The 17452-nt window shown below is 32.6% G+C and overlaps 1 protein-coding gene and 1 pseudogene across 4 annotated transcripts in view; one reads left to right on the top strand and one right to left on the bottom strand.

Moving 5' to 3' along the window:
- HS2ST1 (heparan sulfate 2-O-sulfotransferase 1) overlaps nucleotides 1-17452 on the bottom strand; it is a 164283-nt gene that overhangs the window by 118218 nt on the left and 28613 nt on the right. The gene's annotated exons all lie outside the window — the stretch shown is intronic.
- LOC120583518 (uncharacterized) lies at nucleotides 2044-2162 on the top strand (annotated as a pseudogene).

The following is a 17452-nucleotide window of genomic DNA, read 5'->3' as shown; positions in this document are numbered from 1 at the left end:
CCTAAAACTCAGTCAAGGATTAAATAAAGAACTATAATTATACTGATAAACCTAGCAAATGTCTCAAGTGTTAGCTGCTTTAGTATTACATTTCCAAGGTCCCTAATAGGTTTTTAAAAATCAAGAGAATCAATTAGATAAATTCTCAGTTAACATGCTCTAACAAAAAAGGCAATAAAATTTACTATCATATTCCTTTCAAAAGAAAAGTAGAGGTCCTGTTCAAATAACTCCCTATATACTATAGAGTTCTAATCCAAAACCCTAAAAGATGAAATACATTCTATTATTTAAAAAAAAAAAAATCCAAATTTAAGTTTAGTAAGAGAGATTTGTACCATAGGTTAAAGTGTAAAAACAAAAGCAGTACCAATATTATTAGTAACAAAATAATTAATGAACAAAAAGTATTGTTAAAAAGATAACAATTATAAGTGGTATTTAACAACAAATTTTTTTCAAGAAGTACATGATAAAGATATATTTCCCATCATGTTTCTAATCTAATTAAGAAATAATATTAGTATGAGTGCTTCCCCAATACTCATTAGTATGAGTATCTCCAAACAGCCAAATTTAGGCAGAAGCCTATGGGCTCAGCCACTGAGCTAGAAAGAAGGTGAAAAATGAGAAATGAATCTAAAAGCAAATAAGCAAATGGTAACACAGAGCATACCCAAAAATCTCTTCTGGAATTAGTAGATATTATAAAGACTTTATATTTTATCACTTATTCATATCATATCCTTATCTAACCTACACCTTGCCTGAAGAGGGTAGAAATAGTTCTACTTTCCTTATTTTAATGTTATTTATTAAAACTCCATTATGAGATCTAAGAACATAAGGACTATATCTAAGTAGTTCAAGCCCTACAGGATTCGAAGGGTTAGATTCTAATCACTGGCTAGAGATTTTAATCACCTAATAATTTTTTTTTTTAAATGCCCCAAACGCCCCCAAATCCCATCTCCAGTCCAGTTATATTAGAATCTCCAAATGGAGCCCAGTCATTGGTAGTTTTTTAAAACTTCCCAAAGTGATTCTAATGTGCAGCAAGGCTTGAGAACCACAGGTCTATCTAAGACATTGCTAGAATTCTAAGGATTAAAAACTAAGATGCTCAATGACACCCTAATGTCACAGCCAGAAGAGGGCAGCAAGGAGCTATTCTGGAAAGCCACAAATGGAAAAATAATGTGCTAAGAAGCTGTACTCAGGGAAAGATCCACCCCATGGAGATTTGAGTGTTCTGGGAGAAATGCCATACTTCAAGTGGGAACTAATGAATGGTAAGAAAGCAAGCTGAGATAAGCCAGCAAACAGACTGAGATGAAGGAAAAAAAGAGAGCCACAAAATGTCAAAGAAGTGCCTGGCACAAAAAAAGACCACTCAATAGGTGAAAAAGCCTAAGATTAGAGTGACTAGCAAGCAGAAGGTAGGTAATTCTCCAAAATAAAGCAAAAGTAAGAAAAGTTTCTTAAAAACTCCATTGTCCACAATAACGATCCCGGCTGAACTAGAAAAATCATGTGAAACTTGGAAGGCGGTTTAGGAATTCACAAAAATAGAATAACTTTAACATAAAACAGCCTTAAAAATTTTTGAACAGCATAATACAAAGAGCCAATATGAGGTGTCACAGTGATTCTCAATGAAGAATATATTCTCAACTTAAAATTAAAACTATAGAACTTATTACCTTTATCAATGGGTATATGACTTCCTAAGTCTCTTCTACAGGATGCTTGAAAAAAAAAACTAGATATCTATCGTTTTCCATACCATCATCTTTTTCTAGGAGTTGGTAGAAGAGAATCACAACCTTAGAAGAGATCAATCACCAGAGATTTTCACTTGTAATTCACTTGTAATCACAAGTGTCTAGCTGACCACAGAATCCAGGTGAGCTTAATATCTTAACCAATCAACTGTGTGAAATTTCATATTTTATAACAGTATTGACTCAATCTGTATTACCTTAAATTACTCCACGGGCAGCCTCAACTCTATGTTGAGGCTCTTTAAAATGTGCACTGCTAGTCTACGGCCATGGCATCATGAACGTGCCCAATCTTGTCTGATCTTGGAAGCTAAACAGGGTCAGGCCTGGTTAGTACTCGGATGGGAGACCACCTAGGAATACCAAGTGCTGTAGGTGTTAATAAAATAAAAATAAAATAAATAAGTTAAATGTGCACTGCTAAGTTTACTGCTTTTGTAATACCACAATAAAATTCCACGTACTGAATTATGTTTAAATTTCTTGGGAGTAAGGACTGTGCTTAATTCATCTTTGTATCTCTCAATATTTAGCACAATAGATAATATATACGGTCCCAATGAGATCTTTTTCCTTCTTTTCATTATGACATATATCTTACATATATTACAGTGCATAAAACTAAGTGTACAGAATATTTATAACAGAATTATTCATAATTCCCGGAAGGCAGAAACCCTGATATTCCTCAATGGATAAATGGATGAACAAATTGTGGTATAAACATAGAACAGAACGTTATTCAGGTATAAAAAGGAACAAAGTGCTGATATATGCGACAATTTGGATAAATGTCAAAAACATTATGCTAAAAAGTCAGACAGAAAAGGTCACATACTGTATGATTCCTTTTATATGATATATTCTGAATGAGTAAATCCAGAGACAAAATCAGGTTCAAGGTTACAAGGGGACTGAGGGAAAGGGAGGAATGAAAAGTGATCACCTAAAGAAAATAGGGTGTTTTTATGGGGTGATGAAAAAACTTTGAAACTAGAGAGAACTGTTGATTGCACATTATTAATACATAAACACCACTGAATTGTACGATTGTGTGCTATGTAAATTTTACTTCAATAAAATATATTTCAAGAAACCCTATATGTACAATTTAAAGTTATAAAATGAACATCTATACAACCAACCACCAAAATGGGAAATGGAACTCTTCCAGTAACCCAGAAACCTGTCAAGTGTTTCCTCCCTTCTCGATAGAGATAAAATTATCCTGATTTTTAATAATTATTTCCTAGCTTTATGTTTTACCATCTAAGCACCCATCCTTAAACAACATAGTATAATTTCATCATACTGCATAAAATCTTTAGCCTTGCTTTCTTACATTCAACAATATATTTTTAAGATTCATTTACATTGTTGGATGTACCCATAGTTTGTTCTATTGCTTGTATAGTGAAGATTTTGTTTAATTAAGATGTTATGCAGTTAAGGTTCCTACATGTCTTCTCGTGGTTTTGATAGCTTATTTCTTTTTACTGGAGAATACTCCTTCATTGTATGGAGGTATCACAATTTATCCTTTCACCTATGAAGAACATCTTGGTTGCTTCTAGGTTTTGGTAATCATGAATAAAGTTATTATAAACATCCACGTGCAGGTTTTGTGTGACTGTAAGTTTTCAACTCTTTGGGGTAAATACCAAAGAGTGCAATTGCTGGATCATATGGTAAAAGTATATTTAATTTTGTAAAAAACTGTTGGTGCCCATCAAAATGGCTATACCATGTAGCATTCCCACTAGTAATGAATGACAGTTCCTATTGTTCCATTTACTCACCCCAGCATTTGTTGTCAGTGTTTTACATTTTCTCCATTCTAATAGGTATATAATGGTATCTACCTCATTATTGTTTTAATTTGCAATTTCCTGATGACATATGATGTTAAGCATCTTCTCATATGCTTATTTGTCATCTGTATATCTTCTTTGGTGAGGTGTCCGTTCAAATACTTTGCTCGTTTTTTAATTAGGTTGTTTTCTTATTGTTGAGTTTTGGGTACCAGTTCTTTATCATATGTTTTGTCAAAGATTTTCTTCCAGTCTTTTTTTTTCCCCCAATCTTTTAATAGTGTCTTTACAGAGCATTAGTTTTTCATTTTAACAAGGTCCAACATCAATTTTTTTTGTTTCATAGATTGTGCTTTTGGCATTGTGTCTAAAAAAGTCATCAGTAAACTGATGATAATCCAGGTTTTCTATGTCATCTTTTAGGAGTTTTACAGTTTTAAGATTCAGGTCTATGGTCCAATTTGAGGTATTTTTTTGTAAGATGTAAGATCTGTGTCTAGATTCTCTTTTTGCATGAAGATGTCCTGTTGTTCTGGCATCATATATTGAAAAGACTACCCTTTTCCCCTAACTACCTTAGCTCCTTGGTCAAAGATCAGTTGACTATATTTATGTAGGTCTATTTCTGGACACTCTATTTTGTTTCATTGATCTTTCTGTTTATTCTTTTACCGATACCACAATGTCTTGATTACTGTAGTTTTATAATAAGTCTTGAAGTCCAGTAGTGTTAGTCCTCTGACTTTGCTCTTTCTCCTTCAAACTGTGTTGACTATTGTGGGTCTTTTACCTCTCCACATTATCTTAGAATCACTTTGCCAGTATCTACAAAATAACTTCCCAGGATTTAGATTGGGATTACACTAAATCTATAAATCAAGTTGGGAAGAAATGACTTCTAAACTATATTGAGTCTTCATATCCACGAACATAAAATATGTTTTCTTAGATCTTTGATTTTTCTTTCATCAGAATTGTCATTTTCCTCATTTAGATCTTTTATATAATGTTATATTTATTCTAAGGATTTTAAATTTTAGGTACTAACTGTAAACGGTGTTCACTTTTTGATTTCAAATTCCAACTGTTAGAGTTATACCTATTTCATATTTTTGTGTTAATATAAATAGCACTATACTTAAATTTCAATCATTTACTGCCACTATATAAGAAAGCAACAGACTTTAGTACATTAACCTCATATCCTGCAACCTCTCTAAAATCACTTATTAGTTCCAGAAGGTTTTTTGTTGATTCTTTGGGATTTTCTATACAGATTATCATGCTATCTGTAAACAAAGTTTTATTTATTCCTTTCCAATCTGCATATCTTTTATTTCCTCTTCTTGTCCTATTGCATTAGCCAGAATTTCCAGGATGATGTTGAATAGGAGTAGTCAGAGGGGAAATCATTGCCTTTGTTCCTGACCTTAACAGGAATGCACCAGCTTTTTCACTATTAAGTATGATGTTAGCTGTAGGTTTTTTGTAGATGTTCTTCATCAGGTTGAGGAATTTTCCTTTATTCTTAGTTTCCTGAGTTTTTATCATATACAGGTATTAAATTTTGTTAAATGCTGTTCCTGAATTTATTAATATGATTTTTCATATTAGCCTGTTAACAGTAATAAATTATATTATTTTTTTAAATGCTGAACCAGGCTTACAGACATGTAATAAATCCCACTTGGTCATGGTGTATAATTTTTTTATACATTTTTTTATTCAATTTGCCAATATTTTCTCGAGGATTTTTGCAGCTATAGTCATAAGAGATATTAGTCTGTAGATGTCCTTTCTTATAATGTCTTTGTTTTGGTATTATAATACTGCTGGCCTCACAGAACGAGTAAGAAAGTATTCCCTTGGCTTCTGGTTTCTGGAAGAGATTGTAGAGAATTGGTATATTTTTTCCTTTAATGTTTAGTAGAATCAAGGACATTTAAAAAAATAAAGCATTTAGCTTTTCAGGTAGAAATGTGGAGGCAACAGTAGTTGCCTAATTTTAAACTCCCAGTATCTTCTAAGCAATGGTTCTAATACTTTAAAAGTCATATCTTTGTAATCTTTTCAATAAAATTATGAGTTATTAATTCCCTTTTAGTTTCTTACAAGAATTTTTTTAAAGTGAGTTCAAATAAAGCAAGTACCTTGACCATGGTCATACAGCTAGTATATGTAGAGTTAGTGCTTTAATCCAACGATAATTAATTCAACACTTCTATTTCTTCCAGATTTAATTATTATTATTAAAACAAGAGAAAATTGGGGGTTAGAAAGCAAAAAGACAAGAGAGAGAGATGGGAGGTAACATGTTACATACTCTTTATACATTTTGAAAAGAAAAAACAGTGGTTATGAGTAAGATTGTCCAGGTTTAAATATTAATTCCATCATTTCCCAGATGTGTGACTATGGGTCATTTATCCTATGCAAGCCATGTATCCTTCTCTGTAAAATGAGATGACTAATTACTTTCCCTTAAATGGTTTAAGGATTGAATTACTAGGTTAAATAACAATCTATGTAAAGAACTTAAGTAAAAGTCAGAAATTTTTAAATAACTTGCCATTGCTTTTTAAGATGACAAAATTTATTCGAAAAATTTAGACTCTAGTTCAGAAATTTGCTCATTACCTAAAAATTCACTTTGTACATATTGATAATTTAGAATCCCCACTCACTTGCCAATTTAGGTTAATATAGCCCCCTTCCTAACATAAGGAGCAAAATGTGGCAGATCTTTTCACATTACCATGTGTAATTTCAAATGACAAAACTGTAAATAACTTCAATGTTAAATACAACGTATTTTTACCATCCAAAGATTTGGGAATGAGAAGAGAAGTTCTACTATACTTCCTAATTCCTTAAATTCAATTCGCAAGGATCTGTATGTAATTAAGGAGAAAATGTTACTTAAAGTCTAAAGAGAGAAAACCATATAGCAATATAAATCTTCCTAAATGTAGGATAATGTACAACAGAGACACACCAAGCACCATAAAGTAAGGTGATATTTTTCCTGGTGGCAAAATCTTCTTAGTGACACTCTATAAAGAAACCAATCCTTTCTAACTACAGATTTTCCTTTAAAAAAAATCACAAGTCAAGAGAACAGAGCAAAAAGTCAGATCACAAAAACTGACTGGAAGTAAAGGCATCAAAAGGAGATAATCTGAAGGGAAAAAAAGTCCCTTTTACCATCAGTTCCTTTTGGGCAGGTTCACATTGCTCAAAACCAGATTTTCATAGGAGCATTACTGATATTTTTCTATAGCCACAGTGGCCAACGGGGAATATCTGTTTTAAACTATCTTCCAATTAAAATATGTAGGCCATGCTATGTTTTAAAGAACTTTGAGGACTCGACTGATTCCTTTTCAGCACTGACTCAGACATAGAATTGTTCCTTCAGAAAAACCCTGCTTTACCTACACATTCTCTATTCGCCTACTTTCCTATGATTGTGGAACAGCCTTGGACTCAAAGGAGATTTTCTTTTTTTAATCTTAAATTTTAAGAAAAGTAAATTATCATTTGAATATTTATTCCTTAAAGCAACAGATCTTCTAGTTGATTACCCAAAATAATTGCTGCTCAAGCCCTTTCTTTGCTCAGTTTTTATCAACGAGACTTAAAGTACATATATGCATGCATATATAATTTATAAATATGTGTTTTATATATGTAGAGAGAGAACATTTATTTGAAGAACATGCAGATCAACCATTCCTTGATATACTCTAGGTTTTATTTTTGGAGAAAAAATATTTATTTAGTTCCCTACCCTTAACTCCCAATATAAATTACACCTCAGCTTTTCATTCAATACTCCTTATATGAAGCCCCATTCAAGAACTCTCTTTCGGAAATATGTACCAGGAAAAGTTTTGCTCCCTTCAAGGAACTAGTGTATTTTATTTTTGGCCTTAGACAGAAGGAAACTCTCAGAACCAAATTCCCAGCTCAAATTCATCAAGCTGTATACACTTAAGATTTATACATTTCACTGTGAGTAAATTATAACTCAATAAAAAAAAAAATCAGTTCAACTTTGGTAATGATTGAGGACTCTAAGATAGCATATGTGGTGTAACTGTTCCTGTAATCTTGACTTTCTACTATAATTTATATTTTACCCCAATCTTAAAACTCTTTTCTTCTTTCATCTATTTTGTTTTCCACTGAGATACAGAGGAGACCTGAAAATGCCCTACAACATACAAGAGAAGAAAGCAGAAGAAAACAGACTGGGGGATTTTGACATAGCCAATACTAACCAGTCAATTCTCATCAATTTCCTAAATAGAAGAATAAAATTCATACTGGTTCCTTATATTGTACAGGATATTTATAATTATTTGAATGCATAATTAAATAATTTAGTAAGCCTATAAACAATGAACACATATTGTGCATGGAGAAATTATTCTCAAATAAATGTCTTTTTGTCTTAAAATCCCACTTGAGAATCTTCACCAAATATTATTTGCAACAAATATTGTTAAAAAGACAGAAACAGGCCATCCCTAATTGTGTCTACCTGTAGTTTCTTACCTGCTGAAACACTGAGAGCACATGTCAGTGGAAATTGCTCTTGAGAGAACTGATATGGAAATATATCTCATATGTATTTCAATTTGCCATAAAAGGAAAGAATGAACCTAATCTACTGCAATTAAACTCTGGCTGAAACAAATATTTAAACACATAATCTACTAAAACATCATTTATGTTGTTTCCTTGCCTGAAATGCCTGTCTTCCTATTAGTTGGTTAAACCACTTAGAACTCATTATCAGAGGTTCAGCTCAACACCACCTTCTCTTGAAAGGGCTATAGAAACTTAAATCCATTCCTAATCATAAAGCAGGAAAGATGAAGGGGCATTTCCTAAAATTGTCTACTAAGCACACTGAATAAAAAGCCACATCTTTTACTCCAACTTTTTATTTTGAAAAATTTCAAACTTAAAAGCAGGTTGAAAGTATATCAAAAACCCTTACATCCTTCATCTAGCTCATTCAGTTTCAGTGGAGGCAAAATTAGTTCTTGGAGGGGAGTGACAAAGGACGTTACAAAAAGGTCGAGAAACCTAGACTTACCAATCGCTAACCATTTTTCACATTTGCTTTCTCTCTTTGTACACACACACACATACACACACACTTTTTGGTTGAACCATTTGAAAATTACTTGCAGCATCATGACACTTGACTCCTGTATGTTAACCTGTACCCACCTAAGTGCATGAGTATTTTCCTTTATAGTCACAATAAAATTATCACACTCAGAGGATCAATTAGTAGTAGCAGCAACAGCAGCAGCAGTAGTAGTACTAGTATATAACATTTTCCATTCTGTTTCTTCAATCATTCAAATAATGTCCTTTATAACTGTTTTACCCTCCAATCCAAGACCCGATAAAGGATCTAACACACAACAGTTAATTGCCATGTCCTTTTAGTCTCCTTTAATTTCCCTGACTATCTACTTAGTCTCTTGTGATATCAATATTTTTTAAGGGTCCAAGCTAATTGCATTGTAGAAGGTTTCCTATTTGAATTTGTCTGATAGTTTCTTCATTAAATTATCATTTTTTTTTTTTGAAAAATTGACAGAAGTACCTACAAGAGTGAAGTTGTACTATTCTTTTTGGTTGATCACATCAAGAAACATATAATATTTGATCAATCTATAATATTGAGTTAAATTTGAGCATTTGGATAAACTAGCAAAATTTCTCCATACCCTGTCTCAACGATCTTACCCAATGGTTTCAATGTCTTCTGTGGTGCTTATTCTAATTACAGATTTTTCTATTTCTGCAATTCCTTCTACATTTATTAGCTGGTTTGAAAAAAAAAAAAAGTAAATGGCCATTTTCCAACTTTGGACCTAAAGGCCCTAAGTTCTGAAGGCCATGGGAAGGTTAAGAGGAGTGATTCTTTGGTATCCTGAAGAGCATCTCTGCATCTTACTACCTTTTATATGGGATTCGGTTTAAAATTTCATGACTAAAGAGTTCTACTAATTAGAGGATAAATACTGAAAACCACTATAGCTTAGAATAGTACTGTCCAACACAATTTTCCGTAACAATGAAAATTTCTACATCATTAACAGTTGCTACTAGCCACATGTAGCTATTGAACACTTGAAATGTGGCTAGAAGCACCAAGGAACAGAATTTTTCATTTAAATTTAAATAACTGCATGTGGCTAGTGGTACTGTATTGGACAGTGTAGGCTTAGAGAATGTCACTTAAAAATTTTTATTGTCATTTTTGGAGATAGTTTGCTACTTAAATGTAAATATATGCAACACAAACTTAATCAGCTTTCAAAAATAATAATATGGTAAGAGGAGTAACAACTATCATTTGAGAACTTAGATCAGCTGCTTTATATACAGCCTCATTTAATCCTCACTATGATCCTATAATCAAACAGTACACATTTTTGAGAAATGTTTCATAATTAAATCACCCACATATTTAGAGCAGAATTCTCCTGAACAAAATACATTTAGAAAAACTAGGATCAGTTAAACTGTTAATTGAATCTGTATTTTAATATGCTAAAAATTATAATACCAGAGTAAAAGCATTAGTTGGAAGAAACCAATAGGTAATGAAAATCTCTAATAGCTAAATATTTTTTTAAATTTAGCGATATCTTTACTATTTTGATTGAAAATAAGTGCCATTGGGTATCTTAAGAATATGGACATTGTGCCTGGAACAAGTGGTAGGAAAAACAAACCACAATTCTGATCAATAGGCAAATATACAAGTCTGGTTAAATAAAGCTATTTTGAAAATTTCATTACTGGTATAACTATACGAGAATGAAAACTATGCTTTAAATAGCAAACTCATAAGCATTTTCCTTCAATATCTGATACCTTTTATACTGCAGCACTCTAACACTAAAAGACATATAGTGAAATATTTCTCTCCCTCCTGCCTTCCCACCCAAAAAAAAAAAAGAGAGAGAGAGAGAGAGAGAGATTTTAAAAGTCTGCATAGGTTTCGCATACAATAAACACAATCACGGAGACTCACAAAATCAGAACTTCATTCCCTTGATAGAGTACAATTTGCAAAAATCTCAACAGTTTAAATATGGAACTTTAGTTTAAAAAATAGGTTAATACCAGTATCACGAAGTACTCATAATTCTACACTCTTTCTCTCTCCTGGACCTTCACATATATTGATCTCCTTTTGGGATGCCCTTTGCTGCCTATGCTCCTGTCTTCTCCAAACCCTTTCCCTCTGTATATGCTGTTCATTCTCCCAGGAACATCCATCTTAAGGTTAGCTTATCCTGCGCTTTCCCTCAAATGGAAGGGAATTGGTGTGAGGATTAAATAAAAATAAAACTGGCATAGGACAACTCTGAATAAAGGACACACAATATTTCACATAGTATCAGGTCCAAGACAGGTACTCACTCTAAGCATTTGCTGAAATAAAAACAACATAGAGGAAAAATGTTTTGAGGTAAAAAGAAGGAGAGAGATAAAGGAATCTGAATTTTTATTAAAAACAAAAAAAAAATCCAGTTAACTAGAACACCCTTCATCGAAACTAAGCAAGTTAACTTTCATGTTACTATACTTATAAGGGAACATAATATGCACATGACGGAGTTTTTTCTTGAAATAAAAACAAAGTGCACAGAGGTCACACTCCTGACACCCTGTTTGTTTTTAACATATTACCTTTAGATTGAGAATAAACATGACCTATTTTGTCTAAAACAATACAATACCTATTGGGAGACAATCTCCCTTGGTTTCTCACATTTCTGCATACCTTGTGAGCAGAGGCACTGATTGCTCTTTGCTCCACACTATCTCTTCAAGGGTTGTTGTAAAGCAATAGCCATGAAAGACAGAGAAAGCATCTTCCTCTGGAGCAAAAAAAAAAAAATATGCTCCCTAAACTTGGGGCTCCTCTCTAGTAACACGCCCCACTAGGTGTCACCTTATGTAGCTCAGGAAATTGGTGCAAAAATACTGATACTGATGTCTTCTTACCAATATCCATAAAACTATGGTAGGCTAATTTGTTGATCTGCAATAAAATCTCAGAATTTGTACATCCATCAAAATAATCACGTGGAAAAATCAGAAGCCTCACAAGTCTAATCTTTTTTACAGTTTTTTAGAACATATATGGTAATCCAATCAAATGTCTTTTATGAACACTAGAAAGAATCAATTTATGGTATCCACGGGCAATGCAACCATTATTTAGGTTATTAAACTACCTGTTTCTAAACCATAACCACTAAGAGACTCCTACTGTTTTGAAGGTAGTCTAATACACCCTCTGATAAACACTAGAGGTAGTGTTGTTTGGTAAAAAAGGGGTCTAGTCTTAGTTCTAGTTCTGAGAGCCTTAAATGAATAAATATCTGCAGCCATATCATCTATTTCCATGTTTCATTTGCCTTATCTGTAAAAGATGATTTCACTGGACAATTATTAAGATCTCTTCAACTCTAAAATTCTTAAATTCACATGCTACCAGTTACTAAAATTGCTGTGGTTCAACAGAAGACATTCACCTACTACAACAACAAACTTCAGTTTAGCATTCCTTTAAGATACAAACAATGGGTTAGAAAAAAAATTAAAACAAATGCATATGAATAAGATTCTAAATTCAAGAAGCCAAATAGTAGGCAGTAATATTATTAGTAAAACCAGATGCTTATTGGCCCAGACCTAAACTGTCAAATATTTATGGCCTAGATGGAATGATGAGGGTTTACCTGAACATACAGCTTTGAGGATTTGGCCCAGAGACTTTCTTTATTTTTTTAAAGAGCCTTGGATATCAAGAAGTTATTTTACTATCCAAAATAAATATGGTCTTATTTTGGGGGCCACTGGTTTATACTCTTATAATAGTGAATTTATATTTGAAGTTCTAAAACTTGGCACATTAATAATTATGATTCTTCCCTCAGTCCAATATAATAGTAATTACCTAGTCTATGAGAACAAGTTCAAGATTGTTAAAAATTTCCTGTATAAAAACTACAAGTCACTGCAAAGCAACTTTAATTAGCTAGAGAGGCCTATGATGACAGTGTATTTTAAAAGAGCTGTGGATTCAAATCTAGCTTATTAATTTTTTAAGTCTTATCAACCTATTTAACCTCCCTAAGCCCCAGTTTCTTCCAAAGATAACATCTGCCACGCAGGACTGCTGTTTGTAAGAATTGAATGAAATTATAAAGTGTCTAATACAGACTTGGGCACATAGTAAACATTTAATAAATGATAGATAATATCACTAAATGACCTGGCACTCACTGAGTTCCATGATCTTTTCTCTACCTTCCCAAAGGTATCTCCTAATATATCCTAAAAGTGTTGTACATTTTTACCATACCATATCATATCTCATATGTTGAATATACCTTATGTGCCTTCAGATCTTTAATCATGCCATACTCCCTGCCTGAATTTTCCCTGTCAAATTCTTATCCATTCTTAAATCTTTGATCAAATTCCATTTTCAAGAGAACTTCAAATATCTATTCCTTTCAGAAAGTCAGTCAGACCCCTGGTGCTTGCAGCTGGTGTTCAAAGGGAAACAAATTATTAACCCCCAGGAAAATTTAGAAGGCTATAAGAGATAACAGGTGTTGACTCTGTAGAAAGAAACTAGAAGTTTGAACACTGGAAACAGGCCAAAGGATTAAATCTTCATTTTGAAGCTAAGCTTATAATGATAGTAAGACAAAGACAGCAGAATGTTCTGTATACACGAGAGTTATTTCATGACTATTTGAGTTAATGATTGTAAAGAAAAAAGCCTGGGGAGTTAAAAATGTTATTTTTCATGGTTCTATGCAGATTAAGGAACTAGTACAGCTATATTAAAGAAAAAGGCTGACCACAGCCTTTATAGCCTTCAAGCAAATATGCCTTCCATGACTGAAACAAAAAAAATCTAAATATCAAGATATCATTTAGAAAAACATATCAATTTTTACTAATGCTTCCTTTTTCTAATCACGTCAAACCTTTTTATGTCATTCTATACTTAACATTTCCTGATTTATATATCCAAATTTACCTCCTAGTCTACCGCAAAGCTTCAAAAGCTACCTGTCCTAAAAACTTTGTTTATGCTTCCTACCTACTCATCCAGACATCTTTTTCTACTACCAAATCATTTTTTCTTAGTTTTATAGTTTTTACTTAAGACCAAGCTATACAGTTTCTCTTCACAATTTATGATCCTCAAAGGAAATGAATAATAGAAAATCTTTCAAACTAACTTTTAAAATCCTTTGTGAGAAGCCTTCAGAAATAAAAGTTATCAATTAAAATTTTTATCTTTGGAGACCAGGTTCTCCCAGCGTCAGGAGCTGGAAGGTCTCTCACATGCTCAGATGCTGGTTGATAGATATTAAGTTTTCTCTTCTTTCTTCAAATGCAAAGTTCAGTATTAGATATTTAAACCATATTAATATTCAAAAAATAAAAATATTCAATGATTCATATGTAATATTAATATCAAGACTTGACACTAAGTATAAAGTTCTAAATGCCTTATTCTGAATTTTTAGGATCCTTTTAGTTAGATAAATCCAATCAGTACTTTTTGTTCATAATTTATTATTAATACTCCTTCAACAAGCCTTTAACACTATATTCCAACATTTAATTTTAGATGTTAAAGGTCATTAGAGTATTTCAAAACTAGAAGAAATTTCGAGTATCTCATGCTTGTTATAAAATGTAAAGTTTAAAGTAAGCCTAGAAGAGACAAAACGGTAGAATCTAGAAAGTCTGGTGATTGCCTATATATAAAGGAAAAGAGTCAAGGATGAGTCCTAGAGTTTTCAAGCTTAAAAGATATGGAAACATTAAGGAGTCACTGATAGAGGTAGAGTTCAGAGGTAAACTGATTTTGAGGGCAGGAAGAGTGAAGTTAGAAAAAGATTGTTTTGTTGTTGTTATTTCAAATATACTGAATATAACACTAACACCTTACTCTATCAGTGAAGAAAAGCTTATTTTTTTCTTAGATGGGGGTGGAAGGTTGGGGGTGGGGGAGAGAAGCTACTTATTGCCTCAGCTTGAAATAAGTAATCTCTGTCTCCACTCCGTACATGGATTTTTTTATATTTTTCACTAATAATTAAATTAGTGCCCCCAAAAAACAGTCCTCCAAAAAGTTGATTTTCTTAGAATACAAAATATTTTCATTATTTCTGAAATAATTTTACTTATATTTTTGAACTCTGAAAAGATTTATGATTTACAACCTTTGTTCCACCCTCTTCAGCATTACTTCAGTCCTTTTCATGTGAACCAACAGAATAGCATAAAGGACCATGATAATCTAATCAATGATAACCTAGTTTAACTGTGCCTTGTAAATTAAAGTCCAACTGAATTCTATTCATTACCTAAAATTAAAAGGGATTGATCTCTTATTTGACAGAGTATTTACTAAAGATAAAAGAGTTGGCTGGTTTCAGTGGTGCTGGCACCGTTAATTGTGCCTGCCAAAAACCTAGTCCCATAAACACTGAATTCTGTTCATCCAACGGTTCCTTGTCAACAAGCCATAATCACATTTCAACACATTTTAGTAGAGTTTAACAAAGTAGAATTAATCCTTTGCATCCCCTTATAGCCTAGGTTTGCAAGCTTTTACAATTTTTCAACATGAAAGTCTTTAAACAATCAGTACTGAACATTCAGATACAGAAGAATGAAAAAAATCCCGATGCAGAATTGGTTTATCACTATTTACAACCTCTAAGTGGGGTATCAAGTTTCTGCTCATAAACATTTCCCTCCCCAATTCTACTCATTCTGATTTATTACTTAAGAGATTGATTTGGTTTATGAAGATGTTTTTGGAAAAAAAACTCGACACTGTGGTTGCCTGTGCAGAGGAAGGGAGGGAAATGGGTCCAGTGAGGAGTATCAGAAGTTTTGACATATCTGTAATGTTTTATTACATATGTGGAAACATGTTAATATTTAATAAAACCAGGCTATATGGTAAGTATATGGTTTTGAGCAAAATGGTATAAATCACTTTGTCTCTCAATCCACCATCCCCACTCCCCACCCCCAATGAAAACTCTATAAAGAAAAATTATGGTCAAGGGGAGATAAGAAATAGTTTGTAAATATTACACATTTCATACAAGACAAATCCAGTTACTTTATAGAAGGTAAATGAGAGGAACAACATCACAGCACTAAAAACAAAGTAAGAGACTCCTGAAAAGAGGCATACACCAAATACAAAGTATGATACGAATCGGCCTGATCAGTAGCCAACTGTCCATGGAGATGCTTCTAAAATTATCCCTAACACCTTTTTTTTTTCACTCTACAGCTGATAACAGATGTTTGGGCCACATACCTTTGATTAGCATGTGAGCAGTTTTTCTACCTTCCAATGTATTTTTAATAGCCATCATTTTCCAAAGTCATACGAGAATTTTGGTTTAATTAATTTTCCCATACCCAAATATGCTGAAATACATAGATAGCCACTAGCCTTTCCCCAAGCGACATCAATTACTCCAAGTAGAACATTAAATATCAGTTTAAATCTAACTGGACTTCCTACCATAATGTATTGAATTTGAAATAACGTATGTGAAGTCACCTAAAGAAACTATTAAACATGCAGCTTTAGTAAATAGTAATTAAGTATTAGAATAATTAATATATTTTAGTAATGTTTGCACATGTAACTTCAAAAATCTGTTTCATTTTAAGAATAAGAAAAAGAACTAGAATGCAAATGGTGGATTTACAAAATATCTTGTGAAAAAAATAATGCTAGCAGGAAATGGACTAAATGGAATTTTGTTCATCCCCTTGAATTAGTTCCCCTTAGTTCCATAAGTTATGGAACTAAGAAAAAAGTATTTCTCTACCTATCTTGCTACTCTTTATATTTTGAAGAAAATAACAGCTTGCTATTAAAGGCAGGTAATTGTTAACTCTTTTGGTCTTTTGGCCAAAGTTGGTAAACGACTTTAAAAATATAGGCAGCATTAACACTCATTTTACAGTGACCATGGTAAACTCAAAAACATAATTTAAAATATTCATAATATATTAGACTTGTAACTATGACAAAAATTTTTAGGAGCTAGTAAGAAAACAACATTGTGCATTCAAATTGAGTAGGTTCGGGCTAAGTCTCTAGAACAGAGAGGCTTTCAACCTTAGCTTCACAGGAGAATCACCTAGGGAACTGAGGCCTAAGCCACATCCCAAATCAATTAAATCAATCTTTGGAGGGTGGGACCCAGGCACCAGCATTTTTGAAAGCTTCCAAGGTGATTCCAACAACTAACTAAGTTTGAGAAGCTGAGCTCTAAGATCCTAACAGTGTTCCCAAAGAGAAAACACAAAAACATACATAAGGAGTAAAAAAAAATTAAGTACTCTGTTTATTCTGTGGGACGACATAAACTTTCTTCTAAGTGATTCTGACATACTTCAGCTCAAATTAATTTTCCCACCACAAAACAAACTGACAGCAAGTTGATCACATAAAAAAGATAAACCACAGAACTGGGAGGAATGAAAACACCTTTTTTTACAAATGATTTTAGTACATAGCTACAACTAGTCTAGACCCTGAAATAAGTATGAGAGGAAACATTTTTTTTCCTAAAGACTTATTTTTAACTCTTGTCCTTACCAAATGATATTGGTTCATCTCTGTCAATGAGAAAAAACAAGTCTGAAAGCAAACCTCAAAAAGCCCTACCAAAGATTTTTATATGGCAAGAAATTTAAATTGAATCCATTTGCATAAACATTTCACAACTGTATTTA

The sequence above is a fragment of the Pteropus medius genome, unplaced genomic scaffold, assembly GCF_902729225.1.
Source record: "Pteropus medius unplaced genomic scaffold, Ma_sr-lr_union100, whole genome shotgun sequence".
In the NCBI taxonomy this organism is placed as follows: Eukaryota; Metazoa; Chordata; class Mammalia; order Chiroptera; family Pteropodidae; genus Pteropus; species Pteropus medius.
The sequence above is the reverse complement of the archived record's forward strand: the minus strand, read 5'-3'. Positions and strand labels throughout refer to the sequence as shown.